The sequence below is a fragment of the Camelina sativa genome, chromosome 15 (genome assembly GCF_030686135.1).
Source record: "Camelina sativa cultivar CO46 ecotype springtype chromosome 15, ASM3068613v1".
Taxonomy (NCBI): domain Eukaryota; kingdom Viridiplantae; phylum Streptophyta; class Magnoliopsida; order Brassicales; family Brassicaceae; genus Camelina; species Camelina sativa.
Genome location: NC_141894.1, coordinates 26,553,263 through 26,567,081, shown reverse-complemented (window position 1 = coordinate 26,567,081; position 13,819 = coordinate 26,553,263). Strand labels below are relative to the sequence as shown.

The following is a 13,819-nucleotide window of genomic DNA, read 5'->3' as shown; positions in this document are numbered from 1 at the left end:
CTTGTGAGTTATGAAATCTACTGTGCGAGTTTAAATAGATGTGTGACGCTCACGATTGAAGCCAACTAAAATGATATATTTTAGAAGGTAACAAACAAGCATCTAGTTAATTAATCAGTTATAGAAAATGGTTACATCAAAGGTTCAAGGATAGAAATCATATTAGAAGATCAAGAGACACACGTTTTACTTTAATCTACAAGATTTGTCCCAAAATTGACAATTTACAGTAAAACGACCATATATTTTAAGTTTTGTCATCTCATTTTTTGTTTTTTTGTTATTATTTTTATCTAAATTTAGAACATAAGTCAATAGACATCAACGAATATCAAATAGTTGTACTCTAATTTTAAAGGTAAACAAAAAAAAAATGCATATGGTTCACATTAAAAAGATATTTGTTTTCTTCCTCTTAAAGCGCTACTACATATTTTATTACTATAATCAGTTTTATTAAAGTTCTCCTTACTTTCTTTTTGTCCCTGATCTCTCTTTAGTTGTCTTCTTTCATCCCTCTAAGAAAAAATGACTACACAAAGGTGAAAAAAAACCAAGATTTGTAAATAGAAAAATTTGAAGTATAAAGATTATCAGTTATACTAGAATACAAGATCTAGGGATGTTAAAATTTGGATCAATTACAGAATTAGACATTTTCCAAAAAAAAATTATGGATTTGGGTTACATTTGAGCAACAAGCAGAGATCTCACGTTTGGTGAGCTTCCTCAAGACTAACCCAAACTATGTCGCCTTCCTCGAGTCTCAAACCAATGACCCAAACTTTTTTGATGTTCAAAGTTAGGTTCCTTCACAATCCCTCCTTCCTTTATGATTATGAAAACTTTTGTAATATTTGTGACTTGTACTCTTGTTATGTTTGGATGTAAAATTAAACTTATGTGTTTGTTTAGTTTCATGTTTGTTATGTTTTAGTTATAGTTTTAATAATCAGTTTTGTTATTACAAAATCAAATAATTCGTTTTTACCAGAATTTTTTAAAAAGCATGATAATAAAACAGTCACCGAAACGTACACAAAACAGTAACCAAAACAGTCGCAAATGAGTAACCAGATCAGTCGCTAAAGAGTTGCAAATTCAGTCGCAACTTTAGCGACTGTTTGGCGAGGGAAGAACGACCACAATTATCAGTCGCTAATTAGTAGCTCCGTGTCGACTATTTGGCGACTGATTATTTTAGCGACACACTGTTTAACGACTACGTAAGTCAGTCGCCAATCAGTCGTACCTAAGTAGTTTGCGACTGTTTAGTGACTGTTTTTGTAATCGGCAAATCCATGTTTTCTTGTAGTGTATTTACGTTTTTGGGTATTTTTTTGGTTATGGAATGATGATTTTACCCTTCAGAATCACAAGTAACTTTAAAAACCTTTGATTCTCTTCCCCACGAGTCTAAGTCGAGAGAATGATCGATGCTGAAATTTTTTCCAGCAACAATCTCGATTCTGTCATGAAGATTGCATAGTTTGCTATGTTTTTGGATTGAACCCAAGATACTAGCTATTGCTATGAGAGTAGTCAGAATTAGAATCAAAAGAGAGCAAAAGAATGAAATATATATATTTTTTCAATGTTTGGATGCTTACTTCTGCATTACTCAGCTCTCAAGAATCTCTCAGCTTAAACTACGAGTCACGAACTTGGAAGATCCATATCTCATCTATTTCTTCTTTGGAGTGATGTCGGAGACCACCACGTGCTTGACTATTTAATATTCTCATTTTCTATTATTGTTAATGTGTTATTGTTTTGATCTGATACTATTTGTTTTCGACTTGGTTTTATGAAAATCTTGTTGATTGGCTTTATATACTTCAGTTTTAAAAATGAGTTAAAAGTAGAGATTAATAATGATAGTATCTTGATTAATCGCATAAAAGTTAAATTGATGGTTATAACGTTGATCATATAGATCATATACATAAAGTTGCATGTCCACAATACATCAATTAGTGATTAAATTGATGGTTATAATGTTGATCATACACTACAAGAAAACATGTCATTTGTCACTCCTATTATAGTCGCTCTTTAGTCGCAAATAAGGGTTTTGCGACTACTTCGCGACTCTTTTTGATGGTCGCAAAAAACGGTCACAAAATATGTTAGTCGCAACAAGGTCGCTTATTTGCGATGGATTATGGACTCTTTTATATAGTCGTATATTTGCGACGAAACTGTGACTAGAATTGGTAGTTGTACATTTCCGACTAAACTACAACAAAGTCTACTTAGGGACAATTTTGTGACTATATATAACAGTCCTATGTTTACGACCATTTTGGGATTAATGGTAGAGTCTAGGTTTAGTGACGGATTAAGGACGACCTATTAGTCCCAAAAGGGTTGCGAAGTCTGTTTTAGTGTAGTAGCAGTTGAGTCGCAAATTAGTCGTTTATTATTGCGACTATGTTAAGACTCTGGTTTTGTAGTCGCTAAGGAGTTCGTTTTTAGTAACTATTGTGCCACTATTTTGTGAATTGGTTTAGTCACATTATTTGAATTGGTTTAGTCACAAAATAGTCATATTATTTGAGTTGGTTTAGTCACAAAATAGTCACATTTTTTGAATTGGTTTAGTCACAAATCAGTAACATTTTAGCAACCGAAATCTGATTAATTTCAGAATTTCAAATGCTAATAATCAAAAGGAATGATGATTTAAAGTACCACACAAGCAAACTTATCATCCTAAACATCCAAGAAACAGTATTCAAAAGCAAGTTCATACATAAAGAAAAGGGGAATTAGAAGTTCAGTTGGAAGAAGTATTAGAGGTAGGGGAATTGGCATCTGGTGTGGTGCCTCCATCGGTGGGTTGTGCAGCTGGACTGGAGGCTGGTGTGGTGCCTCCATCGATGGGTTGTGCATTGGTTGCAGGCACGGTAGCTGGTTGGGTGGCTGCAGGAGGAGAAACCATAAAAGCTGAGTATTCAAGAATTTTTTCTTTGATGAAGAAGACAAGCTTCTTGATCTCAGCTTGAGACTCTCGGTGTTCCTGATCACGTCGTGCATTCTCAGACTCATGTTCAGATATCTTGCGCCGAATTTGATCTTGAAGCTCTGCAAGAGTTGCTGCAGAAGAGCTTTCATAACTCTCTTTCCTTTTTTCTTTCCTTAGTGTCTCAACAAGTGATCCAAGGCCAAATGGGTTACCTTTGGTATCTGTTTGAGTACACTAAACCAAAAGATAAACATTCGCTAATCAGCACAAACCAAAAAACCAAATGCAGAATCAACATCAAATATTCTAGGTTCCTAAGCATAGCTCATTAAACAATTTTAAGAAAACTAGGAGACTGTTAAGCTAAGAATCAACATCAATCATCATTCACATTAAGAAACCAAAATTGACAAAGAAAAATCACACACAAAGACATAAACGAATTACATGAAGGAAGATTTCATTTCTTTCATCAATGGAAAGACTCTGATGTGTTGAGCTCTTTGAACCATCTGGACCATCATCGTCCGTTTCAGATTGTCTCTCTTCGATGGTCTTCTCATAAGTGTCAGCAACTTTTTTGGCTTTTTGATCCACAAATGTTCCATCGGGCCGAGTGTGTGTTCTAAGAAACAATTCGACCAGTGATACAGGACACCCCAGCTCTTCCTCCTACAATGATAGTGAAACACATTAAATCATGGAAATAATAGAAAAACTTTGAGGTGAAGAGGATGGAAAGAGAAATCTTACCATTTCTTGATGAACTTCTACAAATGATTTCTGACCAGCTAAGTGTTTGTGCACTCCAAGACCTCCACGAGTAGAGTTTCTGCACTGTGAAACATTCTCACTCCTCTCAATGGCATCAGGGGTGTTCCAATACTCGCACATAATCGGCCATATTTTATCACCAATCCATGGTGGTTGTACACCACTCCTCTTAGCTTGACTGACAATGCCTTTCAACCTTTTCTTGGCTATTGTCAAGAAACCTTCTTTAACGAGCTCAGTAATCCCGACATCCCAATTATACTTCCGCTACAATCCCACAAAATATTTTAGTTAGCAACAATACAAATTCATATATATAGAGTACAAAAATAAGAGTAGTGTGAAAACTATTATTTGACTTACCGCAAATGTCCTGAAATATCGCTCTTGAATGTGTTATGGAGTGACCTTCCAGCTGTAGTAAGGCCCATCAAACTTCCTCCTAAAGATTCCAGCAATGACTCGAGACAGCTTTCCTTTGTGCCGGTAAACCTGTTACATTAACTGAGTAAGTCTACTTGGAAATATGAACCTATAACCTATTGAAACTATTGAATATCAAACAACAACCGATTACTGAACATGATCAAAGTATTGAACATCGAACCGATTATTGAACCTATTACCGCAAACTAGTGAACACATTCATGCTTTAAGATTCTATGTGAGAATACTTAAAGCAAAATTACAAGAGGAGATAGTTTTTATACCATAGAGTTTCGACTCCAGGGATAGGATGCTCAGACAGGAGTGGTAGATGTTCTCGGCCTGGAAGAGCTAGCAAACCATCCAACAGATCTTGGTAGTGATCGACATTTTGATTAGGGTTTTGTTGCTCCTCGTTTTCTTCTTTGCCGTTATCTTCCTCTGGAACAAGCTCCAGTTGAAGTTGAGGGTGAGGAACAGAAAGAGGCTGTTGTTGAGGAATCAGAGGCGGTGTAAGTATCCTCCGCGGTGGAGGACTACTCGACTGTATGTTTGTCCTCGATGGTGGATTTGTAGTCGGCGATGGACTACTTATCGGCGCTGGATTTGTCCTTGGCAAAAACTGTGAAGGACGGCTTTGATGTGACTGGGTTGCAGACTGTGTTGCAGAGTGTGTGCGTTCAGAAGGGTTCGACTACTGAGAAGAGGATATGCTACCATTGAAGATTTGGACACCGGTGGCTGTTCTGGCACCGCAACCTCTGGAAGAACCCTTGGTCTTAGGAGGCATCAGATCGAGAAAGAAGACAACGATGGAGAGAGAGAGAGAGAGAAGGAGAAAAAGATTTAGAGAAATGATTGAGAGAAATAGAGGATTGAGAGATTGAGAGAGAAGTAGAGATCGATGTGTTTGAGAGAGAACACAATTCGATTATTTTTTTTGAGTGGAGAGGTTTTGAGAGAAAACCCTAGATCGAGTGGAACAAGAAAATAAGAAGTGTAAAAATGTTTAAGTGTTTGCCTAGTTATTAACGAAACACAGTCGCAAAACAGTTGCAAAGGAGTCGCAGACTAAACTTCTTTGGGGGAAAAAACACCCGTAAATAATTAGACAAATTTCACCAAATTAGTGGTGGGAACATCAACCGCCAAAACACCGTAGCAAAGTAGTTGCAAAAACAGTAGCAACGGTTGCATAACAGTTGCAAAACAGTTGCAACATGGTGGCAAAGTGTTACTCTTTTGTGACTGTATGTTATTAGTCAACTTAAAAGTTTGATTTTCACACATTATGAGCTTATTTGCATCCATAAATCACTCATATTAGTAGTAAAGAGTATATAAAATAGGAAGAGTATGTAAAACATGGCTTTTAAAACAGAAGACTTACATTTTCCTAAACTCCTACACATTTTTCCATGGTGACATGTTTGTCCAAAGATGGTTTTGGAATATATGCATGTTTATATTGTTAACATTGAAATTTTTGACCTTCAAAAAGTTTTAGTGACTAAATTCAGTCAAATACAAGTATAACTATATAACAAAGGATGTACATACATCTCAAAAATGAAATTTAAGATACAAAAATATCAAGAGTGGGAAAAGAGTCGCAGTAACGTTGCTGATTCAGGTGTTAGTAGTACTTTAGTTGCAAAACGGTTGCATAACAGTCGCAAAACAGTTGCAACATGGTGGCAAAGTGTTACTCTTTTGTGACTGTCTGCTATTAGTCAACTTAAAAGTTTGATTTTCACACATTATGAGCTTATTTGCATCCATAAATCACTCATATTAGTATTAAAGAGTATATAAAATAGGAAGAGTATGTAAAACATGGCTTTTAAAACAGAAGACTTACATTTTCCTAAACTCCTATACATTCTTCCATGGTGACATGTTTGTCCAAAGATGGTTTTGGAACATATGCATGTTTATATTGTTAACATTGAAATTTTTGACCTTCAAAAAGTTTTAGTGACTAAATTCAGTCAAATACAAATATAAATGTATAACAAAGGATGTACATACATCTCAAAAATGAAATTTAAGATACAAAAATATCAAGAGTGGGAAAAGAGTCGCAGTAACGTTGCTAATTCAGGTGTTTGTCGCACTTTAGTCGCAAAACAGTTGCATAACAGTCGCAAAATAGTTGCGACTTGGTGGCAAAGTGTTACTCTTTTGTGACTGTCTGTTATTAGTCAACTTAAAAGTTTGATTTTCACACATTATGAGCTTATTTGCATCCATAAATCACTTATATTAGTAGTAAAGAGTATGTAAAACATGGCTTTTAAAACAGAAGACTTACATTTTCCTAAACTCCTACACATTTTTCCATGGTGACATGTTTGTCCAAAGATGGTTTTGGAATATGCATGTTTATATTGTTAACATTGAAATTTTTGACCTTCAAAAAGTTTTAGTGACTAAATTCAGTCAAATACAAGTATAACTGTATAACAAAGGATGTACATACATCTCAAAAATGAAATTTAAGATACAAAAATATCAAGAGTGGGAAAAGAGTCGCAGTAACGTTGCTGATTCAGGTGTTAGTAGTACTTTAGTTGCAAAACGGTTGCATAACAGTCGCAATACAGTTGCAACATGGTGGCAAAGTGTTACTCTTTTGTGACTGTCTGCTATTAGTCAACTTAAAAGTTTGATTTTCACACATTATGAGCTTATTTGCATCCATAAATCACTCATATTAGTATTAAAGAGTATATAAAATAGGAAGAGTATGTAAAACATGGCTTTTAAAACAGAAGACTTACATTTTCCTAAACTCCTATACATTCTTCCATGGTGACATGTTTGTCCAAAGATGGTTTTGGAACATATGCATGTTTATATTGTTAACATTGAAATTTTTGACCTTCAAAAAGTTTTAGTGACTAAATTCAGTCAAATACAAGTATAAATGTATAACAAAGGATGTACATACATCTCAAAAATGAAATTTTAGATACAAAAATATCAAGAGTGGGAAAAGAGTCGCAGTAACGTTGCTAATTCAGGTGTTTGTCGCACTTTAGTCGCAAAACAGTTGCATAACAGTCGCAAAATAGTTGCGACTTGGTGGCAAAGTGTTACTCTTTGGTGACTGTCTGTTATTAGTCAACTTAAAAGTTTGATTTTCACACATTATGAGCTTATTTGCATCCATAAATCACTTATATTAGTAGTAAAGAGTATGTAAAACATGGCTTTTAAAACAGAAGACTTACATTTTCCTAAACTCCTACACATTTTTCCATGGTGACATGTTTGTCCAAAGATGGTTTTGGAATATGCATGTTTATATTGTTAACATTGAAATTTTTGACCTTCAAAAAGTTTTAGTGACTAAATTCAGTCAAATACAAGTATAACTGTATAACAAAGGATGTACATACATCTCAAAAATGAAATTTAAGATACAAAAATATCAAGAGTGGGAAAAGAGTCGCAGTAACGTTGTTAATTCAGGTGTTAGTCGTACTTTAGTTGCAAAACGGTTGTATAACAGTCGCAATACAGTTGCAACATGGTGGCAAAGTGTTACTCTTTTGTGACTGTCTGTTATTAGTCAACTTAAAAGTTTGATTTTCACACATTATGATCTTATTTGCATCCATAAATCACTCATATTAGTAGTAAAGAGTATATAAAATAGGAAGGGTATGTAAAACATGGCTTTTAAAACAGAAGACTTACATTTTCCTAAACTCCTACACATTTTTCCATGGTGACATGTTTGTCCAAAGATGGTTTTGGAACATATGCATGTTTATATTGTTAACATTGAAATTTTTGACCTTCAAAAAGTTTTAGTGACTAAATTCAGTCAAATACAAGTATAACTGTATAACAAAGGATGTACATACATCTCAAAAATGAAATTTAAGATACAAAAATATCAAGAGTGGGAAAAGAGTTGCAGTAACGTTGCTAATTCAGGTGTTAGTCGTACTTTAGTTGCAAAACGGTTGCATAACAGTTGCAAAACAGTTGCAACATGGTGGCAAAGTGTTACTCTTTTGTGACTGTCTGCTATTAGTCAACTTAAAAGTTTGATTTTCACACATTATGAGCTTATTTGCATCCATAAATCACTCATATTAGTAGTAAAGAGTATATAAAATAGGAAGAGTATGTAAAACATGGCTTTTAAAACAGAAGACTTACATTTTCCTAAACTCCTATACATTCTTCCATGGTGACATGTTTGTCCAAAGATGGTTTTGGAACATATGCATGTTTATATTGTTAACATTGAAATTTTTGACCTTCAAAAAGTTTTAGTGACTAAATTCAGTCAAATACAAGTATAAATGTATAACAAAGGATGTACATACATCTCAAAAATGAAATTTAAGATACAAAAATATCAAGAGTGGGAAAAGAGTCGCAGTAACGTTGCTAATTCAGGTGTTAGTCGCACTTTAGTTGCAAAACAGTTGCATAACAGTCGCAAAATAGTTGCGACTTGGTGGCAAAGTGTTACTCTTTTGTGACTGTCTGTTATTAGTCAAATTAAAAGTTTGATTTTCACACATTATGAGCTTATTTGCATCCATAAATCACTTATATTAGTAGTAAAGAGTATGTAAAACATGACTTTTAAAACAGAAGTTTTACATTTTCCTAAACTCCTACATATTCTTCCATGGTGACATGCTTGTCCAAAAATGGTTTTGGAACATATGCATGTTTATATTGTTAACATTGAAATTTTTGACCTTCAAAAAGTTTTAGTGACTAAATTCAGTCAAATACAAGTATAATTGTATAACAAAGGATGTACATACATCTCAAAAATGAAATTTAAGATACAAAAATATCAAGAGTGGGAAAAGAGTCGCAGTAACGTTGCTAATTCAGGTGTTTGTCGCACTTTAGTCGCAAAACAGTTGCATAACAGTCGCAAAATAGTTGCGACTTGGTGGCAAAGTGTTACTCTTTTGTGACTGTCTGTTATTAGTCAACTTAAAAGTTTGATTTTCACACATTATGAGCTTATTTGCATCCATAAATCACTTATATTAGTAGTAAAGAGTATGTAAAACATGGCTTTTAAAACAGAAGACTTACATTTTCCTAAACTCCTACACATTTTTCCATGGTGACATGTTTGTCCAAAGATGGTTTTGGAATATGCATGTTTATATTGTTAACATTGAAATTTTTGACCTTCAAAAAGTTTTAGTGACTAAATTCAGTCAAATACAAGTATAACTGTATAACAAAGGATGTACATACATCTCAAAAATGAAATTTAAGATACAAAAATATCAAGAGTGGGAAAAGAGTCGCAGTAACGTTGCTGATTCAGGTGTTAGTAGTACTTTAGTTGCAAAACGGTTGCATAACAGTCGCAATACAGTTGCAACATGGTGGCAAAGTGTTACTCTTTTGTGACTGTCTGCTATTAGTCAACTTAAAAGTTTGATTTTCACACATTATGAGCTTATTTGCATCCATAAATCACTCATATTAGTATTAAAGAGTATATAAAATAGGAAGAGTATGTAAAACATGGCTTTTAAAACAGAAGACTTACATTTTCCTAAACTCCTATACATTCTTCCATGGTGACATGTTTGTCCAAAGATGGTTTTGGAACATATGCATGTTTATATTGTTAACATTGAAATTTTTGACCTTCAAAAAGTTTTAGTGACTAAATTCAGTCAAATACAAGTATAAATGTATAACAAAGGATGTACATACATCTCAAAAATGAAATTTAAGATACAAAAATATCAAGAGTGGGAAAAGAGTCGCAGTAACGTTGCTAATTCAGGTGTTTGTCGCACTTTAGTCGCAAAACAGTTGCATAACAGTCGCAAAATAGTTGCGACTTGGTGGCAAAGTGTTACTCTTTTGTGACTGTCTGTTATTAGTCAACTTAAAAGTTTGATTTTCACACATTATGAGCTTATTTGCATCCATAAATCACTTATATTAGTAGTAAAGAGTATGTAAAACATGGCTTTTAAAACAGAAGACTTACATTTTCCTAAACTCCTACACATTTTTCCATGGTGACATGTTTGTCCAAAGATGGTTTTGGAATATGCATGTTTATATTGTTAACATTGAAATTTTTGACCTTCAAAAAGTTTTAGTGACTAAATTCAGTCAAATACAAGTATAACTGTATAACAAAGGATGTACATACATCTCAAAAATGAAATTTAAGATACAAAAATATCAAGAGTGGGAAAAGAGTCGCAGTAACGTTGTTAATTCAGGTGTTAGTCGTACTTTAGTTGCAAAACGGTTGTATAACAGTCGCAATACAGTTGCAACATGGTGGCAAAGTGTTACTCTTTTGTGACTGTCTGTTATTAGTCAACTTAAAAGTTTGATTTTCACACATTATGATCTTATTTGCATCCATAAATCACTCATATTAGTAGTAAAGTGTATATAAAATAGGAAGGGTATGTAAAACATGGCTTTTAAAACAGAAGACTTACATTTTCCTAAACTCCTACACATTTTTCCATGGTGACATGTTTGTCCAAAGATGGTTTTGGAACATATGCATGTTTATATTGTTAACATTGAAATTTTTGACCTTCAAAAAGTTTTAGTGACTAAATTCAGTCAAATACAAGTATAACTGTATAACAAAGGATGTACATACATCTCAAAAATGAAATTTAAGATACAAAAATATCAAGAGTGGGAAAAGAGTCGCAGTAACGTTGCTGATTCAGGTGTTAGTAGTACTTTAGTTGCAAAACGGTTGCATAACAGTCGCAATACAGTTGCAACATGGTGGCAAAGTGTTACTCTTTTGTGACTGTCTGCTATTAGTCAACTTAAAAGTTTGATTTTCACACATTATGAGCTTATTTGCATCCATAAATCACTCATATTAGTAGTAAAGAGTATATAAAATAGGAAGAGTATGTAAAACATGGCTTTTAAAACAGAAGACTTACATTTTCCTAAACTCCTATACATTCTTCCATGGTGACATGTTTGTCCAAAGATGGTTTTGGAACATATGCATGTTTATATTGTTAACATTGAAATTTTTGACCTTCAAAAAGTTTTAGTGACTAAATTCAGTCAAATACAAGTATAAATGTATAACAAAGGATGTACATACATCTCAAAAATGAAATTTAAGATACAAAAATATCAAGAGTGGGAAAAGAGTCGCAGTAACGTTGCTAATTCAGGTGTTAGTCGCACTTTAGTTGCAAAACAGTTGCATAACAGTCGCAAAATAGTTGCGACTTGGTGGCAAAGTGTTACGCTTTTGTGACTGTCTGTTATTAGTCAACTTAAAAGTTTGATTTTCACACATTATGAGCTTATTTGCATCCATAAATCACTTATAGTAGTAGTAAAGAGTATGTAAAACATGACTTTTAAAACAGAAGTTTTACATTTTCCTAAACTCCTACATATTCTTCCATGGTGACATGTTTGTCCAAAAATGGTTTTGGAACATATGCATGTTTATATTGTTAACATTGAAATTTTTGACCTTCAAAAAGTTTTAGTGACTAAATTCAGTCAAATACAAGTATAATTGTATAACAAAGGATGTACATACATCTCAAAAATGAAATTTAAGATATAAAAATATCAAGAGTGGGAAAAGAGTCGCAGTAACGTTGCTAATTCAGGTGTTAGTCGCAATTTAGTCGCAAAACGGTATCCGCTCGTGGTTTCAAAGTAGTCGCACAACGGTTACAAAGTTGTTTAGTTATTAAACGGTCGCTAATGTGCGACTGTTTTGTGACTATATTTTTAATTGTGGATACTTTTACTTGCAAATTGCCAGATTAATCAATCTATTAAGGTTTACTATAATTGAAATAAGTTTATTTTATTTTAACAGAAATCACACATAGAGACAATATTTTACAAATCAGATGCACATTTAGTCTTCGTATGCAAGTTCTTCATCTTCATCTTCATCATCAGATGTTGACAAGTTACATTGAAATTCGTCTTCTCCTTCAGCATCTTCTATCTCAAAATCTATTGGTTCATCTTGATGAATCTCGTCGACTAAACTTTCAATGATGATTTCTTCAACCAAAGTCGGAGTTGCCTCAATAAAAGTTTGTTGCAATATAACCAAGTCATTTTCGTTAAACTTCCCTTGAACAACATTCCTTGGATTGACTTTGCACACTGTAAGCCACGATTTGTGAGGTCGTTTAGTGTATGGATATGATAGATAACACACTTGATCAGCTTGAGAACCTATATAAAGAAATAGAACATATTAAATTAATATATATTTAATAATATATATACGTATGTAGGTAAATTAAATATTTAATGAAAAGAAACTTAACCTAAAATAAATGGTTCGTAATTTTGGTATTTTCTTGATGGAAGCACGTCTATGATGCCTCCGTTTGTCATGTGGATACCTTTGCCAACCGTTGGGTCAAACCAGTCACAGTAGAAAAGTGTGATCTTTAGGTTAATAATGCCAGGATACTCAAGCTCGATTATGTTTTCAACGGTCCCAAAAAAATCATTCTCCATAGATGCTTTAAAATAATTTTGCCCTCAGACATATATCCCATAATTCATTGTCTTTTTGGTCTGCCCATGTTCCCGCGTGTGAAACATGTAACCTCTGGTAAAATACATAGGCCACGACTTGACTTTGTTTTCTGGACCTTCAACCAATTCATGGACCCATGGAGGAAAAATGTGAACACGTTTCATTGTAGACACCTACATAAGAATAAAATATAAATTGTCGGAAGTGAACCCATTCAGTAAAATATTTTTCTATATTAATTTATTTACATATACTTACATATTGGCGAACCCAATCGCTAAAATCTTCATCTCTTTTCGATGTGACTTCACCATCAGTGAGTTCTGGATATTCATACCGTATTTGATCGTCCAACACACTGTTTTTCCCAACATATAGAAGACAATTAATCCATAAATATATTAAAGAGAAATCGCTATAAAAATAAATCTGAAATAAATACCTCTCTAGGGGACGAAAGTAATCACAATTTCGCAATACGTATGCATGTGCGCATTTTTGATCTTTCTCAGACAGCCAAAACTCTGTAGTTTGGCCACTAGGACGACTGACTTGAGTGAATATATCCGGTACGGGTACTAGATATACAGGAACTTCACCCTCATCATATCGCAATGACCTGGAAAATATTTAAAATTTTAATTACCTTTTCATATAAATTTAAAAGACCATTATATATTATACAGTAAGTATGAAATACCTCCTTCTACTAGCTGTAGAAATGTTTAAAGCAAAGTAGTGTTCTGAGAAGTAAGATATATCATCATTAATATATGATTGAACCATTGATCCCGCTGGATATCTTTTGTTCTTCGCCTTTCCTTTCAAGCGTTTAAAAAACCTTTCGAATGGATACATCCACCTATACTGGACTAGACCACCAAGTTCGGCTTCATATGGTAGGTGTACAGGGAAGTGCTTCATGACATCAAAGAACGAAGGTGGGAATATTTTCTCTAAATTGCACAACATTATCACAATATTCGCTTTCATGACTTGGATGTGACTTAGCTCCAATGATCGACTGCTTAAGTCACAGAAAAATGATCCGATCCCTACAATATATTAATAAAATCAATAATTAATTTGACATATATATGAAATTAAATTGA

General features: G+C 33.6%; 1 pseudogene; it reads right to left on the bottom strand.

Moving 5' to 3' along the window:
- Positions 1–12,065: 12,065 nt before the first annotated feature.
- On the bottom strand, positions 12,066–13,700 carry LOC147927152 (uncharacterized; annotated as a pseudogene).
- Between the last annotated feature and the right edge of the window lie 119 nt (positions 13,701–13,819).